The following is a 25,723-nucleotide window of genomic DNA, read 5'->3' as shown; positions in this document are numbered from 1 at the left end:
TGAGAAAACAGACATGGAAAAACCAACATGGCACCTGGCAAAGAGCAGGTGGGCAATAAATGGTAACTCCGTTTATCAATTGACTCTACAGTGCTATATACCAAATCACCTAAACTCAGCAGCTTAAAACAACAACCATTTATTACTGCTCGTGAATTTACATTTCTAGTCTTGACAGCTCACTCATGCAGCTACATTCCACTGAAAACTGGATAGGCAACTCTATGGATTTTGGCTAAGCTCTTTCACATGTTTGGAATTGGACTGGCTCTAAATTGGTCTGAGCTTTCAAAGCTGGGATGACTCAGCTCTTCACGTGTCTCTCACTTCCCTGCAGCTGATTAGCCCAGGCATGGCCTCAGAGTATTGCCAAGGGCCCAGTGGACACATGCAAGCACACCTGTAAGTTTCTGCCTGTGTTAAGTTTGCTATTGTCCCCTTGGCCAAAACACGTGTGATAGGCATAATTCTAAGATGAGGCCCAGAGAGGCATGAACACTGGAGCCATTAGCATACTCCATCTATCACATTCTCCAAGCACCACAGGGGGTTGGGCCAACGCAGGCAGCACTTGGTCAAAGTAACATTGCACCACCAGCACTGCATACTCTACAACCTTGGATCAGCCTTTCTTCTTCTCAGTTTTCAGAGATCAGTCACAACCTGCCTATGCTGGCAGCTGCAGATTCAAAAAAAGAAGTGAGCTTAGAAATAGGGTCAGTGGGGGTGTCTGGATGGTTCGGTTGGTTGAGCATCTGACTCTTGAGCCATCAGGTCATGATGTCAGGGTCGTGAGATCGAGCCCTACATCGAGCTCTGCACTGGGTATAGGGCCTGTTTAAGATTCTCTCTTCCACTCTCACTCTGCCCCTCTTTTCTACCTTTCTCTCCCGCTCTCTAAAAAAAACAACAACAAAAAAAAAAAAACACAAAACTTTAAGAAATAGGGTCAATGTACTTGATAAAAGCAAGAATTCTGGAACCAGGTATCATGGGTTCAAGTCCCAGCTCTAATACTGTGTGATCCTGGCCAAGTACTTAACCTCCCTGTGCCTTAATGACATCAATGAAAAGGAGATAACCATATTATCGTAGGGTCATGGTGGGAACTGTAAAAGCTAATGTAATAAAGCACTTAGAGCAGAGCCTGGGACCTTGCAAATATCATATAAGTGTTGGCCACATTATTCTGTTTTTTTTTTATTCTGTTTTTTAATGTAATCCACGTGAACCCATGTAAAGATCATAATTATTCCAACAGAATTCTCTCAGGCAAGGAGAACGCTTATTCCCTGATACTAACGCGTGTATTCCCTTTTTCTTTATGCACTTCAAAATTCTTATAAATGCAAGACGTGTAGGAAAATGCACAACTAAAATACTTGCTGTAAAACATGCAGCCCACTACATGTCATATGGGGAAGAACAAGAAGTAAATAAGAAAAGACATCGTTTTAAAGCAAGTTCCCTTTAGAACTATAAACCTCATGTAATAATCCTATTTTACTGAGATTCCTTCTTCCTTTTGGAACTTATCATGGGGACTCACTAACAATGCTAATGCTTCCTTCGTATTTCCAAGGAATACACTCCTTAAAGCAAAGATTTTTACGTTTGTGACAGAGTACATGATCGCCTCGACTTTACGGGTCAAGGTGAGCATCCTGGAATTTTCCCTTGTAGCCAGGAAAAGCAGCCAGGCTTCGGAAGGATGGGCAGGGGACAGTGAGTCCAGTGTTGGCTCTGCCACCTACTTGAGGGACCCTGGAGACACGGCCTGAGCTGCCTGGACCTCAGTTTCTCTGACACCATTAACAAACCCTGCTCTACAAGATGCAAAGGAGGACCAGAGTGGGGAAAGGATGCAAAAAGAGAGAGACTATCCTTGAAATTAAGAAGTTGTGTGTCCATGAGAGTCCCCTTGGGAGACAGGAGCTCTCCTAGTTACTTTAACAGAGAGAAGTTGACACCACAAAGAATCACTGACCGGGTGTGGGAGATCTGGAAAGGAAAAAAGGACACTGAGAAATCCCAGGACCACACCTGCAGAAGCACCTATGGGGCAGAGCTGGGGAACAAGCAGAGGTCGGGATTGCTAAAACGGAGGCACTCCCAGGCCCCCCCCCCCCCCCCCCCCCCGCCACGGGGCTACAGCAGCACAGGAAGGTACTGCAGCTGGCTAGCACTGGAGTCTTTACTGGGGACACAATGAGACTGATCCCCCACTGCAGAGCACCTGCCGCCTGGAACCCAGCCAGGTCCCATCATCGTGCTGAACCCCTTCTTCTTCCTTGGCCCCAATTTCATCTGTAAAGTGTGGACTTGCTGGGTGCAGGCACTAGAGTTTCTGGCATGCATGCATCTCTAGCACTAGAGTTTCTGAGTGTGCAATTCTTGTAAAGACTTCACTGGGCCTCCAGCATCCTCTTCCAGAAGGAAGTGTTTCCCTTGATTATCCTCCTTGAGAGAGAGAGACAAAGAGACACAAAAATGGGTTTCCTGGAGGCTAAGCTTGGCTTGAAGGTATCCACGGGCCCCTTGCATCACCGGATCAACCACAGAGCCCACGATTTCCAGGTGGGGATGCCAGCCCGGGGATCACCCCTCAGCCCTATGTGTACCTGATAGAGACTACAAAGGACTAATGGAGGGCTCACAGCCAAACACCTGAGCCCACCTGCGGAGGTGGTCCACACTGCCTCCCCACCCCGACTCCCACAAACCTCGCTCACACCACTCAGCCACCAAGCTCCTGCGCCCTCGAGCTCACCAAGCTCTCACCCACCATGGGCACTTGGCACAGACCTCCTCCCTTTGTCTAGAATGCCCTCCGCAGAGCTTTGCATGCCCGGCTTCTAGATGAGATATAGCTCGGCTTTCTTCCTTGGAGAGACACCCACCACTGACTTCCACGTCTCTCTCTCAGATATTTTGCACTGAGCTCTGCTTCAGCTTCTTCCCAGTATGTATCATATCACTGTTTCTAACTTATTTATGGACTCGTTTACTTTCCATCTTCCCCACCTAGAATTAAGATCCTGAGGGCAGCAGCCTTTTCAGTCCTGGTCACAGTGGCATCCCACACCAAGCACAGTTTCCGTCCCATAACAGGTACTCAAGATCTGTTTGTGAGATGAATAGATAAGTAAAATATTTTAAGCTCGGAAGCCTGGCTTTTGAATGCCTGAAAGCATTTCGCATGACACTGGGTACACACATGGCACTTAATAAATTCCTGATGGAAGTATTCTTTCCAGAAACTCTCCCAGGGAACCTGGCAACTCTGCGGATGTCTTCACAGCATGAGACCAACCCTGCGCTGGGGGAAGGAGGTAGAACAATGTGACCCAATCTCAAGTCAGAGGAGACATCTAATCTCTCACACTCCAACCCATCACCTGGAGGGTTTGTTAACACAGAAATGGAGGGACCAACCTACCTGCAGGAAGTCTGGGGTAGGGCTGGAGAACTGGCATTTCTTTTTTTTTTTCTTTTTTTTTCCTTTTTTTTTTTAATTGGATTTCAATTTGCCAACATGTAGCATAACACCCAGTGCTCATCCCATCAAGTGCCCCCCTCAGTGCCCATCACCCAGTCACCCCATCCCCCCACCCACCTCCCTTTCTACCACCCCTTGTTCATTTCCCAGAGTTAGGAGTCTCTCATGTTCTGTCTCCCTTTCTGATATTTCCCACTCATTTTTTCTCCTTTCCCCTTTATTCCCTTTCACTATTTTTTATATTCCCCAAATGAATGAATTTCTAAACACATCCCGAGGGTTGCTGCTGCTGCTGGCCAGGCACCTCACTTGGAGGCTCTCCGGGTAATCATAGGGACAGTCATCCCTACACACAATTGTTGCAAAGATCAAATGCAATTTTTAGGAACATGCTTAGCACCGTGCCTGGAAGGCGAGCCGTGCCCAATAGTTTATTTGCCCTCCTTGTACCTGCCCTGCTTACCTGGAACACCTGAGCAGCCTCCCAGGGACCTCTCTGCCTCCTCCCTCCTCCATGCGATTGATTTTTCCAGCACTTCAGGAAACGGAGCCCTTAAATACAAATCCAATACCACCGCTCTTTTCAAACATGCCAATTGCTTCCCTGACACCTGCAGACTCGAATCCAAAAGGAAGCCAACGAACTGTAAGGCTTTTCCCAACGTACCCCCATATTTTATCTATTCTTCTCATCCCATCTCCTTCTGAATAAACCTTCCTTCCAATCAAACCCTCACTTGTTGGGGGAGACCCGATTTGGCGTCATCTATTGGGCACCAGGAGCAAGGAATTTGTGCAGCAAGGGGGTGGTTGGGGCAGGGGTGCTGGGATTCCCACTTCCTAGCCATGTGCTTGAGGCAGGTCACTTCTCAGCTCTCTCCTCAGTCACCAAGGAAGGAGAAGAGCAGTCCTTTCCCCAGTGGGCCCTTGACAGAAAGAATCTATGAAAAACACTTAGAACAGCACTCTGCATGGTGATGACTCAGTAAAGCACCGCTGACAGCTGCTAGCGGTGGGAGACATGAAGACAACCACTGATCTTGCCTGCAAAGTACAGGAGACAGCAGAAGTGGGGGCAGGGGGCAGGACAGACCCCAGTCCCAGGGCCTAGTCCTTAGCAGACTTCTTTTTCTAGAGCTCTCTTCCCCACTACTTTGTGATCCCCCTGCAGACAGGGACTGTTTTTCAGTCCATGGAAGGAAAGAAGAGCTGTCACAGGTGACCAGGAGTCACTCGTGCTTTGGTTCTAGAGTGAGAATATCAACAGGGTGGTTGTTATGGGGGTGTAACAGGAAAAGCCATCTCCAGCTTCCAGCCCATCCAGGGGCACTGACTGATTTCCCACCCTCATCAACTCCAATTCCAGGTCTCATGCTTCTCTCTGTCTGTCCAGGCCTTTCCTGATTCCTGTTACACAGGACCTTTCCTGCCAGTGCTCTTTGTCACTCATCTCTCCTGAGGCTATGATTGTGAGGCTCCAGGGAGCCCTGGGACAACTGCTGAACAGCCCCAGGAGCAGCCCAAAAATGGAAAGTTTCTTTTCCTTTTTTTAAAATTTTATTTTATTTACATTCAAGAAAGAAGAAAGAAAGAAAAAGAAAGAAAGAAAGAAAGAAAGAAAGAAAGAAAGAAAGAAAGAAAGAAAGAAAGAAAGAAAGAAAGAAGAAAAGCCATCTCCAGCAAGCCTGTCCCAAAACCTGAGTGGTCTTACCCCTCCGGCCTTGCCTCCAAGAGACCCCTGAAAACAAGTGTCCAGTTTGGAGCCCTGAGGCAGAGCCTTGGCTCTGTTCTCTGCCAGACTCTCGCCTTTGCCTCCCCTTCTCTGAGTTTTTAAGTCTTTTTAAGATTTTACTTATTTATTCATGAGAAACACAGAAAAGAGGCAGAGACGTAGGCAGAGGGAGAAGCAGGCTCCCTGCGGGGAGCCCGATGCAGGACTCTATCTCAGGACCCCGTGATCACACCCTGAGCCGAAGGCAGATGCTCAACCACTGAGTCACCCAGTCCTCCTGGTTTTTTAGCTGTTTTATGGGTTATTAAGATACTGTTATCCCTCATTGCAACTAAGCGATATGAATGAAACAAAAATCAGTGCAAGGAAACAAGAAATGTTGGCGCACAATTGATTCAATATAAGGTCTGCAAATTGCTGAAGCCTTCAGCAGAAGTTCAGGCAGATGTGGAAGGGGTGAACCTTTGCACTGGAGGGTTGCACCCAGAAGCTGCAACCTGTCTGTCGGGAAAGTGCCCCAGCGTTCCCTGCAGGGACAGCTGGACGTGACATGGGCAGGCATTGCAGGGCTTCTCTGGGCTCTTCCCCAAAAAATATTCTGGGTACCAAAGTGACTGAATCCTACTCTGGTAGTCCAGCCCCTTATGTCCACACAGAAGCGGAGAGAAGGCTGGGGCACAGCCATCCCGGGTCAGGGGGTCCCCAGCTCCACGCTCACTGAACATCGCCCTGCTTGAGCCTGGCTGACCTCCTCCCGGGACGGGCTCCTGAGGTCGGCGAGCTGCACAGAAATGCCAGGTATGCAATCTCTTAATTGGATACTTGGCAGAGACTGAGGACGATTTATTGGCCCCACTGCCCAAGCCTACATGTAGGCAGACGGGGGAGAAAAGAGTCCCCAGCCAGAGCAAAGGATGCCAATTTCCACTTGGCAAAGTGGCAGACATTTCAGAAAGGATTACAGGGCAATTCTAACCAGCTGTCACAAGGGCTGAGTGTTGTTCTAACCAGTTGCCCCTGGGTGAACCCTCCTGTCCAGCCAGGCCAGTCTGCCCTGTCCCCTGAACACTCTGTGCTCGCTTCTCCCTGCACCCCATGCACACGCTGTGCCCTCCCTGAGATGATTCCACCCCGCCCACAGCCCACCCACGTCCTCCCTGCCCTCCGAGGCCCAGCTGAAGTCTTTCAGAAGCTTCTCCAGACTCCTAGATGGTGAGGACCTCAGAACCACCAGAACACATACTCGTTATTAGAGTAATAACAACCGCATCAGCCATTTTTTTAAACCTGTATCGTGTGCCAGGAGCATGGTAAGTATTTTACGTACATTGTGCTAATTCTCAAAACAATTCTGCGAGGAAGGAAGGTGTCCCCACTTTAAAGATGAGGAAACTGAGACTTCATACTACTCGCTAAGCTAGTGCACAACAGACAAAGTCACAGCCTCCCTGGCTCCAAATCCTGTGCTTTCTGCGCAGAAATCAAATGTAATTATTTTTTTTAATTTTATTTCAATTCCAATATAGTTAACATATGGGTTATATGAGTTTCAGGTGTACAATATAGTGATTTGACACTTCCGTATAACACCCGGTGCTCATCATGACAGGTGCACTCCTTAATCCCCATGAATGTAATTACTTTTCTTATGGGCACCCCTTGCCCTTGGGAAGGAGCCCACGCTTCTTGAGATCAAGGACTTTATATTATAATCCCGTGTCTCCCAAAGTACTTACCACAGAATATAAGCAAAACTCCCTCCAGTACATTTTCCTTTGTGCCTCTCTCTTTAAAATTGAGTTTCTGCCTCTTATCATCAAAAGAATCCTAGGAAACACGGTTTGGAAATTTGCTTCCTGCTGAATAATCATAGACCTCTGAGTGAGAGGGCTCAAAAAGGTCACCTGCAGCAGGTAATCAGGTCACATCCGGGGCATCATTGTTTAAGGGGATGGTTATGACTAAGTGTCTATGCAAATTCCCCAGCCTGAGCATTTGAATGATTTGGGGAAATAAATGAAAATTTCCCCCAAACTCTTTTAAGAAAGGTGTCTAGATGTGTGTTTAAAAAGCATGTATATGGGACACCTGGGTGACTCAATTGATTGAGCATCTGACTCTTGATTTCAGCTCAGGTCATGATCTCAGGGTCCTAGGCTTCTGAGCCCCGCATCGGGCTCTCCACTGAGCACTGAGCCTGCTTGGGATTCTCCTCTGCCTCTGCCCCTTCCTCTGCTTGCACTTACTCTCTCTCCCTCTTTCAATAAATAAATAAAATCTGCAAATAAAATAAATTAAAATGAAATAATAAAATAGAAAGCTTGTTATGTTACAACTCTCGAGGCAGTCAGAGGATGAGAGAAAATTATTTTAGGGTTGTCCCCCAACTGTGAGCCACCCAATTAGCCAGAGAATGTTGTCCCTCTAGTCAGTTACTCCCTCCCCGCCCCGTGCCAGCCCCACCCTGTGCTTGCTCCATACTGAGCCTGAGCAGTATTTTCACTAAGAGTCTTGGAATGTTGCCTCCAAGATGCACATAAACTGCCCAGTTCCACGCCTGACACGCAATGGGGCCCGTCAAGGGGAGGTATTGGCATTAGGCCTGCAGAGGCCGTGTGGGTCGTGCGGAAGTGTGAATACCAGCCATGCCAGCTCAGTGCTGACCAGAGGCTGACTCCACTGTGCTGGGGAGACCAGGAAGAGAACAGGAGCCTGGGGAGGAGAGCCCAAAAGCTTTGCCCAACTCAGGAGACAGCAGCTGCCCTGACTGCTTGGTTGTTCCCAGCAAAAGTCAGGCCCGGAATTGTTAACCCTTCCCAGTTTTTCAGAGAAACTATAAATCCTTTCTTACCTTTAAAATCTACCCATTTTTAAATTCTGGCAATGTATTCAAACTACTTTTAAAACTCACTTGAAGGGATCCCTGGGTGGCGCAGCGGTTTGGCGCCTGCCTTTGGCCCAGGGCGCGATCCTGGAGACCTGGGATCGGATCCCACGTCGGGCTCCCGGTGCATGGAGCCTGCTTCTCCCTCTGCCTGTGTCTCTGCCTCTCTCTCTCTCTCTCTCTGACTATCATAAATAAACAAAAATTAAAAAAAAAACTTTATTAAAAAAAAAAACTCACTTGAATTAACAAGCCTGATTGAAGGCTGAATCCCGCCTACAGGCAGCCAGTCTATAACCATCCCGTGCAAACAAGGCCTGAGTCCAGAGAGGTGAGGCAACCTGCCAAGGACACACAGCTCATTGGTGTGGAGATAGCACAAGGACTGGACCTCCCGGTAGCCAGGCCCAGTCTAGTCCTTGCTCTGCAGCATCTCAGTGGCATGGACCCCTGCCAGGGTCACTCTGATGTGACACATCTGCCAAAATCCCTACACGTCACTGTCATGTTCACCCCTCTAACCCACAACAACCCCTCCTTGATGCCCAGTGGCTTCAAGGACTCCCATTCAATCTTTAAGGCTGAGAATAAAGTTCTTTCTCTTCCCTTGCTTCCTCCAAGGTCATTCTGGGAACTTTAGAACTTAACTCATTCATGCTCCTACACACCCTAGGCACCCACTGTGCAAAGAACAGTGTCCAGCCCTGGGAACAGAATCAAGGGAGATCCAGGCTCTACTTTGAGGAATTGTGATGGTCAATTTTGTGTCAACTTGGATGATCCATAGTGCCCAGGTGCATCATCAAACACAAGTCCAGATGTTATTATGAAGGTATTTCTTAGATGTGCTTAATATGTAAACCAGTAGACTTTGAGAAAAGCAGAAGACCCTCCAAGATGTGAGTGGGCTTCATCTAATCCGTTGAAGGCTTTAAGAGAAAAGACTGAGGTCCCTATAAGACAAGAAAATTCTGCCTTCAAACTGCCTTTGGACTCAACCTACACCAATTCCCTCCTGGTCTCCAGCCTTCCAGCCAGTCCTAAAGATTTTGGATTTGCCACCCTGCACAATGACATGAGCCAATTCTTAAAATAACTCTCTCCCAACACATAATAGATGGATAGATAGGAGAGAGAGAGAGAGGGAAAGAGAGAGACACACACACATACCTTACTGGTTCTGTTTCTCTAGAGAACTATGACTAATATGGAAACTCATAGTCTGGTGGGAAATACACTAACTACAACTTCCTTTCATCATACTGAATTCACATTTGATGTGAAGGCTGAGGAAAATGAGGGAAAGGGCAATTTTTCCCCCAGACTTGTGCACAAGATTTTGCGTATCTGTGCTATATGCATTTTTCGAAGAAAAACATCAATGAATTTTGGAACCCCTCCCCCACAAAAACACAAGGACCACTCAATTTCCTGCTCCCGGACAGCCCTCCCAGCTCCAATATTCTGTAATTCCATGGTATATAAAGTGTTTCTGTGGGTCATTTTCGCCCTCACCAACCACAGACTTAGAAGGCGTTTGGCGCTCATTCAAAATGAAACCTCCTAGGAATGGCACAAAATGTCCTATGTCTGGAATCTGACATTTGTGGATCCAAGCTCTGCTCCTGCCATTTATCACCTCAATGACCCAGGACATGAGCTTCAACATCCTCAACTGTAAGATGGCAGCAATACCAACCCACAGAGGGGCTGTGAGTCTCTAATGAGTTGGCAAACGTGTCTGATCAGCATGGGGCTGAACCCACTGAGAGTGGACTCAGTAAATGTCCACTTCCTCATTTACTCATACAGAGACACTCAAGGCCTGAGGAGCCACCATCCTCAGCTTGCAGGACTTGAGCATAAGCCAACCAAGGTCAAGTTGTTCTCCTTCCAGTCATAGACACAAGGAAAGAGAGATGACGCACACTTGCTCCTTTAAACCCAGACTCCTGGGACAGGACAGATCCTTTCCTCTTCCTTCACTTTTCTCAGCTGCCAGTTAGGGGGTAATTATACCTCTCTTAGCATTGTCACAGTGCCAGGATGCCAGCGCTTTAGCTATCTCTCAAATCCGGAAGGCAGAGGAGCATGGCTGCCTGGCATCTGGGGTCAGAGCCAGAGAGACCAGCCTTGCCATTCTGTCTCATGGCGTCCTGGCCTTTAGATCTTGGTTCTCCCCACTAACAAATGGGGGTTGGTGAGACCAGGTACCTCAAAGTTTATAAGGAGTTCTTGAGATTAGTTATACAATGCCTGGCCTCCCTCTTTAGTGAGGTAGTGAGGGTTGTAAGCAAGTATGCTTTTTTTTATTACCCTAATTTTGATGGGGAAATGTGGTCACTGGACTGCTGACACCCGTTCTTGCTGCAAAACTCCCCTTTTGTCTAACCTCCTTTTGTCTAACTGGTGTTTGAACTGGTGTTTGAACCTGCCATCAAAAAGCCCTGGCAAGTGCCTTTTGGAAATGTACTTCTCACTTTACATCTTGGATCACTGAACGGAGTAGGCACTTAGCTCTCACCCCGCTTTCCAGATGGGACTTCTGAGGTCCAAGAGGCAAAGCCATTTGCCCAGTGGGGCATGGCTGGGAAGCCGTGGAAAAGGTGTCCCCTCTGGTCTCTGGTCTCTGCTTCATCTTACTGACTGCACAGGGGTCACGAGCTTGATACGGCAGCCAAGAATCTTGGCAAGGGCTTCTTGGTCAGGGGGTCACAGAGCAGGAGAAAGCATGGGAATTTTATCCCAATTATGTCCTGTTTACCTTGGCCTTCCCCCTAGCCTACCAAGCCAAACTGCCAGCAGAGTTCCTGCCCTTGGGTGGCCATCAGGAATTCTGACTTCTAATTTGGGCTGAATACTTTGGACAAGTTGCCCAGCCTCCCTGTTCTAATCTTCCCATTTATAAGTCTGGGATAATAATAGCTTCCTCTCTTTGGGGAACATTTCAATGACTTTTTTTTTGAACAGGGTTACATCATTTGTTCCCCTTAATTTGCTTTGTTTGGGTAGGCAGGAAATTATTTTCAGCCAACAGCCAGTAATCACTAATCACACTGATAATTTGTAAAAAATGAACTGCCAAATATATTTCAAGACTAGATGTCTACTTGCTAATGAAACATTCTCCTAGGAGTGGATTTTAGCTGATGTTCAGGCATCACATGGCTATGGTTAGATTTTGGACTAGGATAAAGTGCAATGGACTATGCATTAGGAAACCCCAGGTGAGGCTGAAAGACCCTAGTGGAGTCATTTTATCTGAGTCTCTGACTTTTCACCTATGAAAAGAGGGAAGTGAACTAAAAGACCTCTGGGTCCTCTTCAGAGATGCTGCCCTGACCCCATCTACAATAATTATTTCATAAAAGTAGTTCTCGCTCCCCCTGGTCCTTCCCAACCCTCATCTTTCCCCATTCACCCTCCAGAAAGCTATCAGCATAAACCAAATTGTTTCACTCCCTCTTTGAAACTCCTCCAACCCCAGAGGAAGGAACGTGAAAATCATGGTGGGTTCATGCAAAGATGTAGTATGCAGTCATTGAAGATGATCTAGGAGCTTTTGATAATATGGAGAAATAAAGAGCTTAGTCTAGGTGAGAAAGGAGGATGGAAATTATGCAATAACATCTCAATAATTAAAAATACATGAGACAAAGATTAGGAAGAAGTATCACAAGATGTTAACAGTTGTTAATTGACTCAGCGAACTAAGTGCCAGAGCTGGTACTCAAACCCAGGCCCCTGGGTAGAAACAATGTGAGTGAGTTGTTAGAGAAACAGCACAGGTGATAAATGTCCAGCACTGGAAAGAGTTCAAACAATGAAAGAGGACCAGAATTGTGATATGGACCAAGAGGACCTGTGTCTAGAAGTTATCACCATTATCTGCCATCTACCTAACCACGGCTTACAATCAAAGTTGCTTAATGCGTTTTTCCAGATCATTCACTTTATTCCTTTCCTTCAGCAGAGTTTCTGCACACATTAAGAAAGCATGTTTTGTTCATCCTTCAGAATCATCCTCTAAATACTGATAGAAGCTAAGCAATAAATCTTTGGTGCCATAAGCAGTGAATTATCTTATTCATTCCATTAGATCACTATTAGAGGTCCTACATTTTAAAATAATTAAATTACTTGATATTTCAGGCAAAAATCATGTCTTTTCCTCTGGGATGGACCACGGCCTTTAAAATTACACTCTTAAAAAAGATAGGTCATTTATCCTGGTCTTAGTGTTTCAGGAATCTCAGGATGCTCCCATATTCCAAACCTAGCAATCCCCCTCCCACCAATCAACCCACAGGTATCTGGACACAGCCCTAATTGTCACACTCACTGATGACAGACATGTTCCCGGGGCTGAGGCTTACATCCTGCATAACAGGAGGTAATAGGAGCTAGATAAGTACAGACTCAAGAAGCAGGTAAAAATCACTGGATGTATTATTTTCTTAGATGAAAGAGTCAGCTTTAAACAAACAAAAAGTACCCTGTTTCATAAGATGATCGGGTGCAAGGCTACTGACACTAGAAAGGCAATTCCCCCTAAATGATGGAGGAGGAACTGTTCATTGGAGTTAACCAGTACTTCATGGGGCCACTCTCTCAAAACAAAAAATATCTAAGACAAGATATCAAGCAGTATTTTCATGGAGATGGCATTGTGCTTGAAGTTGGGAGGCCAGGATTCGAACGCCAAAGTCTTTCATTTCCTCCATGGGTTTTTTCCTACAAGTTTGCAACCCACCTGAAGCTTCACTATTGCTCTCCAAACAAATGTGCCTAACAGAGCTAGCATATAACTAGCACTCCAGAAAACATGAGTGGAATATAAGCTTAAACATAGAAGGAAAAAAGTCAATACCATTCTTACATATTATACATAAGATACATATTATATATAAAATATACATATATATCTTTCAAAAATAGGACTCATAAGAGCACCATTTTATCTATCATTGTGGACTATTAGTAGAGAGGCACCTAAGGGCTCCTGAGTCTGGAAATTTTCAACGCGAAGCCAAGTAACTTTAGGGGTACCCTAAAGGGGTACCCATTGCTTCTCCATAGATAAGAGATGGATGTCCGTAGTATTTGTCTTCCTGGTATCCATTGTCCCAACTCATGGTAACAATATCCCAATTTCCTTTTGGAAAACCATCCCTACCCAACTCTCCACGTGGTTCAGGTGGGGCTCACCTACCCCATGTTGCAGTGACAGGCACATGACCAGTCCAGAATCCATCCCACTATCTATCCACAGGGATGGCATCAGGTCTGGCCTGGACTTTTAACAGAACCACAAGAAAGATTTGTGCTCTTTATGGTGGGATTGTTCAACAGGTAGAATGTTAGCCTGCATTGCTGATGAACCTATTTATAATCACTTGGGGAGACCCTTCCTGAAAAGAAAGCCAACAACTCAGAGAGCAGCCCCAAGACATAGAGATTGGCTCCTGAGGGCATTCTTTGGACTCCTGGATCTAGCCATGCCTAAAGCTATTGCTTCTCCAAAACGTTTAAGCACTATGAACTGTTACACTGCCTTTTAGTATATGCCAATTTTAGCTGGGTCTCTGTCATTTGCAACCAAAATAATCCTGACCAACACAAGAGATTTCATTAATTCCTTGAAATGGTATGGAAATTTTATGTAACTATGCATAATATATTTTCCTGGAAGGAGGATCAAATGTTTTTAATGAGTTCCTGAACTAAAAAGAATAAAACTAACCATTCTAATCCAATGCTCACATTTTTCAGGTGAGGAGCCCAACCCACAAGTCGAGGGAGTAACTTGCCTCAGGTCACACAGCAAGTTGGTGATAGAACTCAAGAGCAGAATGCAGTTCTACTGACTCACCCTACCCTTACACCTCCCTCCTCATCAGTGGAGCTCACCTCTGGCCACTCAGAATCACCAGGTAGTTGCTAACCATCAACATGTGCAGGCTCTCCCCTACCAAGTAAGTCAGAATGCCCAGGGTTACACATTTGAGCACTGGTGTTTTTTAAAGCCCCCTGGAAAATTCTAATGTGCAGATAGTATGAGAACCCTTGCTTTGCAACATGAAAACTATGGTGAAGAAGCACAGACAACCCAATGACTCCAATATTCATTCCATATTAAATAAATGCCTATTAACATCAAATTAAATATCTTACTCTGAAAGAGTAAGAGTAAGCACTGTAGTAGGCGTTGAGGTGCAAAATTTGAAAAAGACATAATACCTGCCCTGAAAAACAGTTAATCTCGTGTGTGAAAGAGAGCAAGGACCATCCATCCAAAAAAGGGCCACTTTTCATCAGCAACAGCATGGAATTCTTGGCAGCCCTACATTCAAACGCTCAGCCACCTAACTCTTGGTCTCTTAAAATAAGTCAACAGTTCCTTCAGAAGATACAGTCAAGTGTTTGCATCTGTTTGAAACAGTCCCATTTATGGAATGTATGGCATTTGAGTATATTTACCAAAAGGGTAGAATTTAAAGGTAAAGCTTTTGTGCAATCGAAGTTAAATTGCTGTCAGCGTAAAATAGACTGCTGTATCAATAAGATGTTTTATGTAAGTCTCAAGGTAACCACAAAACAAAAACAAAAGATAGATCCAGAAACAGTAAAGAGAAAGGAATCAAAGCATATCACTACAGAAAATCATTAATTCACAAAGGAAGGCAGCAAGAGAGGAAGAAAGGAGCAAGGAACTACAAAACAAGCTAGGAAACAATAAGATGGCAAAATAAGTCCTTACACATCAATAATTACTCTAAAGGAAAATGGATTGAATTCCCCAAAGGAGATAGAATGGCTGGATGGATTTTAAAAAGAAAGAAAGAACAAACAAATGAATGAACCCAACTGTATTCTGTCTACAAGAGACTCACTTCAGCTTTAAGGACACATGTAGTCTCAAAGTGAAGGTATGGAAAAAGATAGTTCATGCAAGCAGAAGTTAAGAAGAAGAAGAAGAAGAAGAAGAAGAAGAAGAAGAAGAAGAAGAAGAAGAAGAAGAAGGGGAGTAGGGTGGGGTGTTTGGATAGCTCAGTCAGTTAAACGTCCAACTCTTGATTTCAGCTCGGGTCATGATCTCAGGGTCATGATGTCAAGCCCTTTGCCAGGCTCTGCACTGTGAAGCCTACTTAGGATTCTCTTTCTCCCTCTCCTTCTGCTCCTCCCCCTACTCTTGCTCTCATGCACACAGGCTCTCTCTTAAAAAAAAAAAAAAATGAGGAGCCAGGTAACTTTATTACCTTTACTTCTATCAGACAAAATAGACTTAAAATCAAAAACAGTAATAAGAGACAAAGAAGATCGTTATATAATGATAAAGGACTCATTTATGAAGAAGATATAACAATCATAAATATATATGCACCCAATATTGTAGCACCCAAATATATTAAGCAAACACTAATAGATATGAAGGGAGAAAGAGACCACAGTACAAAGATAAGAATCTACTGCAATATCTCACTTTCAACAACAGGTAGACTGTCCAGACAGAAAATCAACAAGGAAACATTATTAGACTTGACCACACTTTAGACCAAGTGGACCTAATTGACATCTACAGAACATTCCATCCAACAGCAGAACACACATTCTTCTCAAGTGCACACAAACATTTTATGAGGCACATTTCTACACACTGGCAATACAGAGGTGAAAGTGAGAATAAGACTCCTGTTCTTGAGGAGCTCACATTTAGGGCAGAAGTCAAGCCATAATTTTAGAGAGTATTAACCATTCTCAATAAAAGAATGTATGTCCTAGAAAGGAGTACTAGAGAAAGCATAAGAAACAGCATCCTGGGAAATGTTTTATGTCAAAATTGGGAAAGGTGGATGAAATTAAGGCAAGAGAGGTAGAAATTGGGGGGCAGGTATAGATAATAATCTTGATACCTTATACCTATAACCTTCTCCAGAGGCTTGCCCTTGGACAAATTAGAGTTACTTTGCTTGGATATGCACCTTAGGCAGGGACAAGAAATACCTGACCCACTCGACCCAAATGCAGACAGTGCCTACCCCAAGCTGGGCCAGCACATCTATCCTGCATGCCTGGTGAAAGCCACACCTGAGATGGAGTGACATTCTCAAAGCCACGTTGTAATCTGTGCTGGGAACTGGGATGGAGCTACAAACGGAGTATTTCTAGGGCCCCAGAATGCCTGGATCCTGCCCACACAATCACCCCTCTTTCCTACGGAGGTCCTAAAAGATAGACCTACTAGAAAGAGTGGCCATCTCAGAGACAAAATTCTATTATTAGCTAGGCCAGCAACCAGCAATTGAATTCAACATTCCCTGTTAAAGATGAATTTAAAATGCAAGTTACAAAGAAATCAAGCGCAGCCTCTAGCTCACAAAAAAAAAAAAAAAAAAAATCCACATCCAAATTTTAACTTCTCCCTCTTGCCTCTTCCACATATAAGGAGCAAAAATGTGGGACTGGCACCATGTTAAACATGGCCTCATTGATACTGGTTTTCTAAATGAAAGCAATAAAATTTATGAATGAAGTTGCCTGCCAGCCTTTCCTATTTGGTACAGCTGTTCTGTCTGATACAGTAGCTATTAGCAACATGAGGATATTTAAATTTAAACTTAAATTAATTAAAATTAAAAATTCAACTCTTCAGTCTCACCAGCCACCACTCCAAGTACTCAATAGCCACTCGTGACCAGTGACCACCATATTGGACAATGCAGATGCAGAGCATTTCCATCTTTGCAGAAAGTCCCATTGCATAAGGCTAACCATAAGGAAGCAAGAGGACAAGAAATAAAAGGAAAATCTGTCTCAGAGTAAGGCAGGGCAGTTTACCCAGCCAGCCTCTAGGGGCAAAAAGGAAGCTGGAAAAACAGACAGGAAAACTGATCTATACCCTTCAATACACAGTAAACCCACTCAGTAATGAGCCAGCCTAGTCTGTGCTTCAGGATCCAACCATAAATGCATATCACCCCCTCACAGAGAAACAGAGGTGGGACCAGGGGCAAAGGATCCTCTCCGTTTTCATGGTATGCATATGAGACTCCTATTAATCAAAGCGGTACTTTTTTTTAAATGATATGATTTATCATGAGAAAGAAGTTCACTTGCCATTCAGAATAACTATGATTCATAGAGAAGGACTGAATAAACCAGTTAGCTTTAGGTACTCACCCTTGGACCAGTCTCTCTTGGGAGTTGGACAAATATGGCTGCCTAAAGGGTGGCTGGGTGATTGGAGCATGAGTGCTACTCACAGAAGTCCCACTACGCTGATCACATATCCCTCATTTCATTTCTCATTTTGTTTAACCAAAATTGCCTTGCTTGTTCCTGGTCTTTGAGATTTGAGAGGGCAAGGATCCTGTTTCCTCCACTGCCTCACAGTTGGTTCTCACGTCTCAATAACTGAATGGTGGTAAATGACATTTATGAAATCCTACCAAGGGCCTGGGACAAGCCGTGTGCTCCATATGCATTAACTCATTTAAGCATTATAGCAACCTTATGTGGTGGATTTTATTTCCCTTATTTTTCAGATAAAGAAACTGTGTCTTATCAAAATAAAATAACTTGCTCAAGGTCACAACCAGTAAGTGCTTGTTGTGGAATTCAGACTCCCATCTATATGTAACAGATCAACATGCTTGTACCATCCATGCTGCAGAACATGGGTGAGCAGAGAAGTCAGGGGTGGAATATGTGGAGAAAGACACCAACGATGCCCACTTGACACATCCAAGGTCACACAGCTTGTCGACTGTGAGACTAGAATTTGAATTGATGTCTATGGAAGTCAAAAGTGTGTTCTCTTTCCAATAATTGGGACAGTGTGTGTGGAGGACCAAGGTGAGTCCCTGACCATGGTAACAGCTCAACTAACTTCAGCTGCTGTTACTGTATTCTACACCGTGTTGTTAGAAGGGTCTGTCCCTAGTCAATAGTCATCTGGCCCAATGGCAAAGAATCCACCCAAAGATCCATGGGATTGAAAAGAACCAGCTGTGGGGCACCTGGGTGGCTCAGTGGTTGAGCGTCCGCCTTTGGCTTGGGTTGTGATCCTGGAGTCTTGGGATCAAATCCCACATCAGGCGTCCCAGAGGGAGCCTGCTTCTTCCTCTGCCTATGTCTCTGCCTCTCTGTGTGTGTCTCTCACGAATAAATAAAATCTTAAAAAACAAAAAACAGAAAAAAAAACAAAGAAAAGAAAAGATCCAGTTGTGAGGATTCCAGATGATTTCCATGCCGTGAGTCCTCCCTCTGTAACTCACATAAAAGCCTGGCAGTCACCTTCTATTTCTCAGAACAGAATCTGCTGGGAACTGGGAGATTAATCAGACTTCATTAATTCTGCAAAATAAACGATGGCATGTTTACCCTTGCACTCAAAGGCATTATCATCAATCACCAAAATCAAAGCTCACCTGTCTGAGCAGAGGTGCAGTGTGCACGAGAGCCCCAGGAGCAGGTCACAACATCAACAGCTTCCCGATGCCTTCATTTCTTTTTGAGCCTTCCTGGAACCAGCAGGACCAGCTGTGCAGTACTCCAGTTTGATCATTAACAGTCATGAACATTAACCCAATAGTTTGGAAGGGGCTCTAGTGTGGTGTATTTTTGCTCCCAATAAGTAGAGACTTAAGCTACATTCAGAGGAGATTAGAAGTTTGAGGGACACTGATTTGTTTTTTCAAGCCATAGCTTCTTAAGTCAAAGCCTAAATAGGCCTGAGAGATCCAGAAAGGATTAGTAATGTGTGTTCAAGGTCACATAAGTCATTCACGGCAGATCTAGGACCAGAACTCAGGACTCCTGATTCTTAGTCTACTGCTCTTTCCACACCAATGCTTCTGTCTAAGGGCTTCAGGTTGATTAGAATACACTCAAAAATATTTACTTCTACCTAGGAAGAATATATTGCCTACCTTGTTCTTGTCCAGGTGATTTCCTTTGGCTGTTAAGTGGAAGCAGAACCTACTGCAAGCAGGGGATAAATGTGCTTGAGCAGTGAGGTATGCTCTGCGTTCCAGAGAAGACACTACCTAGATGAGTCCCCAGGGCCAAGGAAGAGGAGAGGCTCATGGAGCAGACCCAGATTCAGACTGCAGTTTATATGGACCTGGTCCTGCCCCATCTAGGTCAGCTGGGCCCCTGCTGATGCATAGACGCAGGAGCGTATAAATGCCTGTCTCTGAGATCTTTGTGGCTGCATATAATGCAATTGTAGTTGACGGATTCAAGTCCCATCCTGCAAACAAATGTACAATTCCCAGGATGCAAAATGATGCGTGAAAAGAAGCCTAGGCTAAGGAAGAGTTTGAGTATTGGTTTGGGCGTTTAGTTACTTTAGGATCTCAGGAAAAATCATTAAAATTCTCTGAGACTCGATTTCCTAAGCTCTGAAATGAAATAATATCTAGCTATAGGGGTTTGTTTATGGACTGAATCATGTTCCCCAAAAATCACATGTTGAAGCCTTAACCTCCAGTGTGGCTATACTTGGAGGGAGATGGGGCCTAAAAGGAGGTGATTAAGGTTAAAGGAGACTTTAAGGGTGGCATCCTAATCCTATAGGGCTAACATCTTTATAAGAAGAGATACCAGAGCATTCTCACTCCTCCTCCTCCTCTTTCCCCTGCTCTCATTCTCTCCAGCCCTGTGAGCACACAGTAAGAAGGTAAGAAGGCTGGAAGAGCTTCTCACAGGAATCCACCCTTGCTGATCTTGGATTTCCAGTCTCCAGAATCATAAGAAATAAATTTCTGTTGTTCAAACCACCCACTCTGTGGTATTTTATTATAGCAGCCCAAGCAGACTGATACAGAGGACAAGCAGAACTTCAGAATTTTACATCAACTGCCTAGCATATAGCGGGCTTTAAGTCTCAAACCTCTAGCTGGAGAGTTGAGAGAAGGTCAGTTGTAACTACACTGAAAATCTGTGTGTCGGAAATGTATCCTCCTCCTGTGTGGTCGTAAAACCCTCAGTTTTAGGCTATGCCCAAAATAAGAACACTCAAAATAAAAAACTATATTTTCCAGATTTCTTTCAGCCACTGTGATTCAGCTATTTGCCCAAGAAGATGTCAGTGGAAGTGTCATGTACAATATCTGAGACGTGTCCTTAAAAAGAGAGGGGACACCCCCTCCCTTCCTCATTTACTGTATTGGCTTGAATGTGCCCTTGATGGCTGGAGCGCAGGCAATCATTTTGGAGTAGAAAACCACATCCCATTTAACGCAGAAAGCAGAGAGGAGCCCACGTTCTGACATCTTGGTGCCAACCTTGGACCACCTACCTGTGAACTTCTTTATATAAGAGAAAAAAAATAAACTAACTTGATTTGGCCACTTGTTATTTAGGGCAGCTCTACCCAGCATCACTTGGGAGCTTGCTAGAAATGCAAATTCTCAGTCCCCACTACAGACCAACCAAATTGCAATCTCTTGGGCCCAGGACTCTGTGTTTTAACAAGCTCTCCAGGTGATTCTTGTGCTCTCTAAAACTTCAGAGACATTGATTTAGAGTTTTCCAGCACATACAGCTAACCTGATAACTGATAGAGTAGTCCTAAATTGCAGGTTTTGTCAAGGATTGGTGAAGGCTTAAAAGGCAGATGATATAAAGCCAGGAAGGATGGCAAAGCCAGTAACTGACAGTGTCAAGATTTAGAATGATTTTGACAAAGTGGAATGCTGGACCAAAGCCAAGAAGATGAAATGTAATGGGGATATATAAAGAGCAAATCAAAATGTTATTTTTTATTGAGGGAAATATAAAATGTTCTTCTGTTTGACTTCTTAAATTAAAAAGAAGGAATGTAGAATTACATATTTTACAATATAGCAAATAATGCTATAAATCAATGTCAATTAGGACTAGTGAAGGGAACAAGGGAAGGAGAGACCGGGAAACGGAAGAACATAGAACACAAAGGAATAAAGAGACATAGAGTCAAGGACAGGGAGGGTGAGAACTGAGGTCCCTCCCCAGTCTCACTCTGTGGATCCTGAGATGACCTTCGCAGCTGGAGGCAATCATCATAATTAGCTAGATTATGTTGAAACTTACTACGTGCCAGCCGCTGTACTGTGTGTGTTATGCAAATTTATTCTCTTGGGAACTCTGTGAGGTAAGATCTATTATTATCATTGTTTTTCAGATGCAGACTGAAAGCAGAGAGAGGTTGAGGAAGTCTCCCAAGGCCACACAGCCTAACACAAGGTAGATGCGGGACATGAACCTAGGTGACGAGGGTTCAGGGCTGTGACCCTGGGCTGTTCTGGTGTACTCTACCCTTGGCTGCTGCCCTACTCTTGTGACTGACTGATTAATTTCTACTGATTGAAACCCTGCCATAAAAATAAGGAAATCCACTACCTCACAGAACTGTAGGTCCAGAGGTAGGGTGGGATCCAGGAGTGGGATAATTATCAGCTCAAAGATGTCATGGCAGAGTCCATTTTTTTCCATTCCTGTGTGCTACTGTCCTCAGCATCTGGCTTCCTCCTATAGCTGGATCTTCTCATAGTGCCATGATGGCAACCAACAGTCTTGAAGCTGTGTGCTTTCTTTTTCATGGCCAGCAAGGAAGAGAAATCTTTGTTCCCAACATGGAATATTCTGGAATATATATCCTTTAATGCAGTTTTATTGTACCAATGTAGGCAGATGACCATTCTTTGACAATAGGGGTTATCAATAGGAATGCTATGGATTCATTGTGATTGGGGACTTGGGACCCACCCTAGAGTTAGGAATAGGCCCAACCAAAACAGGACTCTACAGTATCCGGGACAAATGGGCTCTACTATTTGTTGTGATTCCCTCTCCTTTTTCTTCTAAAGCAAATCAAGTTTCCTCTTCTGTTTGAATCCTAGCAAAATAATAAAATAATGAGAAAATCAAAACATTTGCTAGAAAGCAACTTGGATATAAAACCATAAGCCCCTCTTTCCAACTCTTCAACAGCCCTCCTAAATGTCATATTTTGGGGCAGAAACCCTCATACTCTCCCCTGACAGGTGTAACTATGTTCAGCAAGGAGGGGCCAGGACGTGGCGGTGGTAGCAGGTGCTCTAGGAGGGAGGAGGTATCCAGCATTTACCAAAGGTCTAGGTGTCAAGATGGATGTGTTGTGCTGAATTTTTTAATTTTAATCCTTACAAGGAGATAATATTATCCCCATTTGATAGATGAGAGAACTGAGGCCTAGAACCTTTGTGCATCTGTTCATGGTCATTTGGCTAGTCAAGTGGTAAAGGTGGATTTCAAGCTCCAGTCTATCAGATTCTACAGCACAAGTTCTTCCCACCATGCCACAAGACCCAATTCAGAATCTTCTCCATTTACTGAAATTATTAGCATTGAACTTTTTAACTGAGCTTCCTTGGCTACTTCCATCTGCTCTCTGGCTCACATTGGTTGTAAGAACTACTCTCAGTTTATAGCAGACTTTATACAAACTTCTCTTTATTGAACACTTACTGTGTTCAACGAGCCAAGAACTACGCTAGCTGCTTTGTGTTACAATCTCAGTTTGTCTTGCCAATAACCCCATGATGCAGTTTATTACGCAGAATGCTTTTAGTTGCCAGGAGTAGAATCCTGAACCAAACGTCATGTACCAATGGCTTACATCTACAATTCTCTTCTAGTTATAACTGTCTCTAGGCTTAACTGTGGGTATCTTGAATTTATCTGGCTTCAATAGAAGAACCATATTTGCAATCTCTTTTCCCTGTGCCGTTTTGTCCATTTGAAAAGATTTAAATGGTACCCACTCAATCAAGTCAGAGGTTTTATTTTTTTTAAGATTTTATTTATTTATTCATGAGAGTCAGAGAGAGAGGCAGAGACACAGGCAGAGGGAGAAGCAGGCTCCAGGAAGGGAGCCCGACGTGGGACTAGATCCCAGGTCTCCAGGATCACGTCCTGGGCTGAAGGCAGCACTAAACCGCTGAACCACCGGGGCTGCCCCAAGTCAGAGGTTTTAATGGAGGGATCATACCTTCTATTGGTCCTCACCATAAGGCTGGATTTTAATCAGACTCTGTCACTTAAAGACCTCAGTTTTATCTTTTATTGTTTGGGAATCAGAATCAAGAATATTCCGTAGTCCTGTGAGTCCTCAAATTTCTGGGTATTTCAAAAAAAAAAAAAAATTTCTGGGTATTTCTATTCCCTCTGAGCTCTCCAGATGGACAATTCTTTCCTAAACTCAACTCTCTTATAGCACCATAGGTGTGTAACATACTGTTTCAAAACTTCTTTGCCTAAACCACAAGCTCATTCAGTACATGTCTGTCTCCCCAGTGATTACTGGTGACACTTTTACCAACGTTTCACCATGAGATAAAGTGAGGTGCTGTGTTTTCCACCTTTCAATGACATACTACTCCTACTCCTAAACTCCAGAGGTAATGCCCCTTTAATTTAGGTTTTCTGCTATGGCAGCACTTCCGTTATAAATCTCAATTGCTGTATCAATCAGCCAAGCCCGAGTAACTGCAGAAGCAACAAGCAAGCCACAAATCTTTACAATAGGAATGATTATTCCTTGTTTATGCCCATGTCCTCTGTAGGTGGGCTGTGCTTTTCTGCTCCATGTCTTCTTTATTCTAGGACTCAGATTGAACACAAAGACACTTCCTGGGACATGCCAACCTGGGGCCAAGGAAGAAGAAAAATCGGGCACATGTTCCTCTGCTTAGAAGTGGTACATGTACTTCTGCTCACATCCCATTCATGCAAACAAGTCATGTAGTCAAGCCTGACTTCAATGGGTGAAAATTATTCTCCTGGCACAGGAGAAGATATCATCAAGACCCACTGTAAAGACAGTAGATGTTTTTGAGCAAATAATACAACCTACCCTGCAGTGTGCCAGTAAGTGTTTAATGGTTTTTGGAGAATAAAAGCTCTAATGTGTGGCTTTTGCCAATTTCTGTGGTGTAAATACTCCCACAATGGTGAATTTCAAGCTACCAGTGTCACTGAATGCAGAGTAAGAAGAGGTGTGTGTAGTCAGCTCTCAGGTGCAGTGTGAGCAGGCTACAGGATGGCACTAAAGCTACCTCCACTTAAAATCAGCTACTAAACATAAATTGAGTCATACCTGTTCCACAATTAGATTATGAAACCCTGTTGTGAGCTGCAGGAAGGGAGGCAAGGGAGAGGAATATCATTTGACTCAGCACAAACCTGAATGGAACCTAAATTAAGGATTTTCAGTACGGCTGAGGACTTAGTCCACTCTTCACGTTATTTGCTATTTCTCTATTAATTGGTAAATTCAAGTGGAGAGTAAGAATGTGTGATCGAAATAAGAATCATCTCTTGTGTCTATAAATAAGATTCAGCCCCAGGTTCCTCCTTTGCAGAAATTCTTATTAAGGACTTGGCTCTCCTCCAAAAAAATAAGGCAGAGATCATTCAAAACTCTTTCATTCCAAATTACCGCTGATAGGAACTGCTTGGTGAGTATATCTCTCTATTTTTATATGTGCCTACAATTTTCCAGTAAAAAGTTTGTTTAAAATGTCTCTGAACTTGGAATTAGCTCTAAGTTGTTGTTCCTTTCCAAAGATACTTTTTAAGTACATTGGCATCACCACTGTGGTGCCATTGAGCAAGTTGCTTACGTGTTCTGAATTTGTTTCCCAATCTATAAGATGGAATAATGACTCCTACCTTGTAAGACTGTTATAAGCTGAAATATCTGGCATTCATAAAGCACCTAAAAGAGTACCTTGTACGTGGCGGTCACTCAATAAATAATTATTATCATGTATTACTAAGAATACTGATAAGCATTCCCATAATTATTATTGAGGCATGGGACAAGAGAGTTTGAGTCATTATTTAAAATAGGGCAGGCCTTAATTCTGTAGCCTCAGAGTACCTGGCAGGAGTAATTTGGCTGTTGATTTTGAGTGTTATCTGACAGGAATGGCTTCTGTAGTTCCTATGGAGGCATGGATACTATTGTAATTTAACAGAACTCACCTCTCTAGTTCTTAGTGCATTATGTCTATTGGCTTTGAGCTTGGCCCAAATCATCAACAGAAAGACTGAATGGTTTCCTCAGGGCAAAATCTTGACCTAAAAGGGTGGATTCTGAACCCCATTTCCAGAGAGAATGGAAAGCTCACTCAACCATGTTGCAGCCTTTCATACTGATTCTGACATAAAATACCAAAAGGAAATCCTACCTCCAACTCCACAATAACTCTGAGAAGCTGGGATCCCTGGGTGGCGCAGCGGTTTGGCGCCTGCCTTTGGCCCAGGGCGCGATCCTGGAGACCCGGGATCGAATCCCACATCAGGCTCCTGGTGCATGGAGCCTGCTTCTCCCTCTGCCTGTGTCTCTGCCTCTCTCTCTCTCTCTGTAACTATCATAAATAAATAAAAAAATTTAAAAAAAAATAACTCTGAGAAGCTGAAGGGTCATTCAAACACAGATGGCTGGCATGCTATATAAGGTCATAGGACAGACCTCTGGAGAGATTGCAATTCATAGAAAGAACAACCCAGATTAGTTGACCATAGAGTTGAGGGTCCATTTCTGGGTTCTCTATTCTGTTCCATTGATCTCTGTTTT

At 44.1% G+C, this 25,723-nt stretch overlaps 2 long non-coding RNA genes across 2 annotated transcripts in view; one reads left to right on the top strand and one right to left on the bottom strand.

Moving 5' to 3' along the window:
• The window catches only part of LOC140603878 (uncharacterized), an 11,584-nt gene extending 3,104 nt beyond the window's left edge, over window positions 1-8,480 (bottom strand). The window contains exons 1-4 of the long non-coding RNA XR_012006859.1: window positions 8,143-8,480; window positions 3,963-4,051; window positions 3,025-3,122; window positions 2,237-2,460 (exon numbers count right to left, since the gene is read on the bottom strand). This is a non-coding gene — a long non-coding RNA (uncharacterized lncRNA). The remainder of the gene's footprint in view (window positions 1-2,236; window positions 2,461-3,024; window positions 3,123-3,962; window positions 4,052-8,142) is intronic.
• LOC140603879 (uncharacterized) lies at window positions 6,429-25,723 on the top strand. Its single transcript, XR_012006860.1, has 4 exons — window positions 6,429-6,541; window positions 13,888-14,090; window positions 21,284-21,345; window positions 23,746-25,723. It is a non-coding gene; the product is annotated as an uncharacterized lncRNA (long non-coding RNA).

Source organism: Canis lupus, chromosome 14 (assembly GCF_048164855.1).
Source record: "Canis lupus baileyi chromosome 14, mCanLup2.hap1, whole genome shotgun sequence".
NCBI lineage: Eukaryota > Metazoa > Chordata > Mammalia > Carnivora > Canidae > Canis > Canis lupus.
This window is presented reverse-complemented; position numbering and strand designations above follow the sequence as displayed.